The 4,634-nt window shown below is 39.5% G+C and overlaps 1 protein-coding gene across 1 annotated transcript in view; it reads left to right on the forward strand.

The window, feature by feature from the left end:
- The window catches only part of NSG2 (neuronal vesicle trafficking associated 2), a 228,334-nt gene that overhangs the window by 75,289 nt on the left and 148,411 nt on the right, over positions 1-4,634 (forward strand). The window lies entirely within an intron of this gene.

Below are 4,634 nucleotides of genomic sequence, written 5' to 3' on the forward strand. Positions count from 1 at the left end.
TAGAGATCTGACCTTAGAACCAGGATGACTTGGATTTAAGTATCACCTCTGATATACACTGAGTATGTGACCCTAAATACTTCATTGTTCTAGGTTAAAAAATGTTAAAGTGTGTGTCATTCTCATATGAAGTTACATAAGTGACTGTGGGGGTCATGAATTTATGATTTATTATCAATCAATATTTGATTTGTGTACCTATTTTATATACATATATATCCAGGTTATGTAAAAATTTCTTGGGTGAATAGGAGTCTCAAGTGGGAAAGTTTAAGAAGCCTTGTTCTATGTAACAAAGACTGAAAATGCAGAGAAGGTGAAGATCTGTGGTAGTAGAAGGAGTTTTCCATATAAGTGAAAATCACAAGTCTAGTCTCTATTCCTAGCTAGTCACTACTTGGCACATAGTAGGCACCTAAAAATGTATTCCAATTTGAATTTAATTTGAAAAAAATCAATATAAAGTTACATTAAGAGAGAAATAATGTTTTGTATTAGGAAAATGTTAGTTAGTGCCCTCTGTCCCATGAAACTATATCTATAATATTGTTTGGTCCTAAAAACTGTATTTTAGGAAGCATAATACCCAGAGAAGGTTAACTAGGATAATAAAGAGACTAAAGACAATATTATTTGGTCTGAAGAAGAGAATTCTTAGAAAGGATATGATAGGTGTCATCAAATGTTGTCATTCAAAAGGGGGCTTTGACTTTTTCTGCTTGATCCCTGGGGCAAGAACAAAGGGTAATGGAAGGATGACTCCTGAGAAGAGAAGTTGTAGGCATTTTCTAGATCCACATAGCAAAAGAAAGCAGAAATTGTCAGGTCTTCTCTGATAAAGGATATGAAAACTCAAACTCAGAAGTGGGATTTTTAGAGGATATGGAAGAGAAACAATGAGGGCTAAAAGACTAAACATGATGATTCCTGTTTAGCAGGATGGTCTGAGGTCTGTGGCCCTTGTTACCTCATTACCAGCACTACAAAAGGCATATGATCCTACTCTGAATATTAAGATAAGCATTCAGTACCAAACCTCTCAAGTTCTTTCTGCCCTTGATATTATATATATGTATATATATATATGTATGTGTATATATCTATATCTATATCTATATCTATATCTATATCTATATATTTGTTTTGATATGGTAGGACTGGCTTTAGGAAAAAAAAAATACCACTATCAATTACCTTTCATTTCTATAAAAGGATTGTTATCTACCATGTGCCTTCTAATCTAACCTTTGATTAATCTAGATTTGGGGAAAAACTAAAGCTGTGTCTTTCTTAACAAAGATTCCTGGTGGTCTCTGACTATATTAGTGTGGTTGCCTAGTCACCTGGGGGTGTAATAAGTCCCATCTATATGGAGTTAATACTAAATTAACTCATTTCCATATAAAGAAGGGGGTAGGGTCACATTGTTGGATCCTTGTTGCATATCCTTCCTATGTTAGATTAAATAAAACTTTTGTTAACTTTTCAATGTCATATGAATGCCTTATTTCATCTCAATATCAAACTTAGACTAATAGAAAGTTGGTATCAGGCCCATCCTTAGGATATGGTTCACCTCAAGGTAGGAAGGGTGTTTTAAAGACAGATCATTATAAGATATATCTGATTGACACAGCCAGTAGCACCTAATAGCCAGAGCCCTTTTGATTATATATGGAGAGTCTTCTCCGTGGATAAGGACAGGTTTTCACTTGCATGGAGTGAGCTGCCAGGGAGAGTAAAGAAGGTGCCAGCATTGCTGGTTGTGTTTATCTGTCAGTCAGAAGTTGGACCGATGGTATGATTTCACTGAAAGTGAACTTGTTCTGCATATTCAACAGCTAGAAACCAGGCCCTTAGCTTTTAAGTATCAGGAAATGATGGCCAAAGGGTGGATTATGGAGCTGGTATCAGTGCAAGTGAAGAAATTCTCTCCTGACAGGGGTAATGACGAAGAGACTGGGCCCAATTGAGATTGGGCTAAATCCTGCTGAGTTGGAGCCTTTAGATGGAGAATGAGAGTGGTGGTGAGGAAGAAACTGGGGAACTCCCACTGGTGGCATAAAAGCCTCAGATGTAACTTATTATTGCTCTCAGGAGGAGAGTGATAGGGAACAAAGGGTGGGCAGACTCTCACTTATTAGGAACTGGGGAGGTTGCATGAACACTTCAAAAAGAAATCTGCTGAATCACTGGAACAATAACTCCTGAAGGAGTAGTTTAATGTAGTTAATGTTGACACTTTCTACAACTCACTTCCATGGGCTTGGGGAGTTTCCCAGGGATTTACTGCTACTGTCAGCTAAACCAGTTAGATTTTCCAGACAAGGATTGCCCTTTGTCCTTTTCTTAGGTGGCTAAGATGGGGAGTTATTCACCTCTGACCCCATAAAGATGAATTCCTGTTGCAGCTGGTTCCCTATGGGAATCTGCAAGGGAAAGAGATGGAGTTCCTAAAGCAAAGGTCTGATAGACTGGAGTAATGTGCAATTCACCCTTCTATGTCTATGACCAACTTGTTGTGAAGGCAGTTAAATCCTGTCTTCTGTGTAGAGCCACATAAACTTTAATTTTAAATCTCTCAAAACACAGCTGTGAAAGTATGGGCTTATTAATTAATGAAATTTGAGGAGTTTTGGGACCACTGAGGCTGGGAAAATACTGTCAGTATCAATAAATGCTCCAGGAATGGGAAGGAAGTGTCACAGAGGCCTTCATTTTTTTAGGTGAGTAGCAAGAGATAACACATTCTCCCAGAGAGAGTTTCTATTGTAGCTCCTGAAACACCCCAGGTTGATAAGAAAGCAATTGATGGTTAGAGCTTGGGGGTGTTAGTAAAGATTTATAAGAAAATTCAGTGCCACCTGGATCTAGTATATCTACTAAAGCCCCAATTGGATCATTTAAGGAAGTCTATGGAGTGCAGACAATGGAGGGAAAGGGTATTATGGGCTCTTGGGAGTATTTACAAGGCCTTTTCAGAATCTCTGAGCAGATTATTGTGGGTAGGCTCAAATGAAGACCCTTAAAGTTGCCTAGATGTTTTCACATAGTAAACATTAAACATTATCAGGTTCGTGGGAGATGAAATATGTTTCTTCTTTAGTGATGGAGTTGAAGGATAATTTAATACTTTGTTATACTAGTAACTCTGAATTGCCTATTGGAAAGAGAGTTGGTACCTAGTATTGAACATTGGACAATAGGAAGCTGAATAAAGTTATGGCTAGACTTGCTCCTGACATTGTAGCCTAGTACTAGTGTGCATGGGGTGGGGTTATTGATCTTGACTCTTTTTATCCTCCTTTATTCCTGTGGTTGAGATTAATCAGGGATATTTTGCTTTCACTGGGGAAGAAATCTAGTGTACTTTCACTCTCCTTCCACAAGGATATCTGAATATCCCCCTCATACTATCATATTATGGTGGGCAGTGACCTTAAAGATACCTCCATTCCTGAGGGCATTGATGTATACCATTATATTGAAAACATAATATGGACAAGACCAGATAAAGTCTGAGTAGCAAAGATTCCAAATTATAAGATGGTGGTTTATACTGGGAATAAGGGATAGGAAATCAATCCTAAGAAAATATAAAATCCATACTGCTCAGTCAAATTTGAAGAATACAGTAATTAGGAGAAACCAAGAGAATTCTAGGTACAGTGTAGAATAAAGTACTGATATTAATTTCCTCATATTCTAAGCAGGAAACTCAGAGATTTATTGAACTCTATAGGTTTTGGGGAAACTGTATTCCCCAGTTAGGTATTCTGATGATCCCTATTCACTGTCACATGCAAGTTTGTCTCTTCCAAGTGGGGCTCAGAACAAACAGGTTTATAATCCTGCATGATTTAAAGTAGGCTGCCTAGTAGTCTTTTTTCTTTGGGCTGCCATGATTCTGGAAGGCCCTTGTTTGTTGAAGGTTTCTGTTCTTAAAAACACAGCTGAGTGGAACCCGTATAAGGCGGCAAGGCATTGATTGAGCTAGAAGTTTCCCAAAGTAGCTATTCACTATCATTTGAAAAGCAGTAATTCATTTCTTATTGGGCCCTAGTTTCTACTCAACAGGGGCCTTTCACACCGATTCCTTGTTCAGAGCAGTTTATTATAATTATTATAAATTATGAGAAGGTCCCTCTCATAAAGTGGGTGGGGCTCAGGCGCTATCTATTGCTAAATGGCAAAAGAACAATCAATTACATGCGCTTGAGACCCTCTCTTTGTAATATCCTTCATAAACAGATGAGAAGTGGCCCAGAAACTAAGTTCTCTCTAGTACTCAACCCCAATGCCCCGCCCCTCCACAGTCTAATCTGATCAGTGCTCCAATGATTTGTAGTGTCGGCGCACCCCGCCTCCCCCGCCAATTTCGGTTCGCCCATTTCCCTCCCTCCCTCTTTTGTCACCCCTCCCTCACACACCTATTCTCTTCCGGTCCCCTTCCCCTCCCTCCTGGTATCCCATCTCTCTGCTTTGGTCTCCGCTCCTCCCCACCGTGGTTTGATGTGGTCAGTTTCCCAGTGTCTCTCCGCCACCCATGGTCTGCTCTAGCGGGTTTTAAGCCTCTTTCTCCCCTCCCCCTCCCAATTCTCCCCTCCTGTTGGTGGTGCGCCCCGAGGGCAGAA

The sequence above is a fragment of the Antechinus flavipes genome, chromosome 2 (genome assembly GCF_016432865.1).
Source record: "Antechinus flavipes isolate AdamAnt ecotype Samford, QLD, Australia chromosome 2, AdamAnt_v2, whole genome shotgun sequence".
In the NCBI taxonomy this organism is placed as follows: domain Eukaryota; kingdom Metazoa; phylum Chordata; class Mammalia; order Dasyuromorphia; family Dasyuridae; genus Antechinus; species Antechinus flavipes.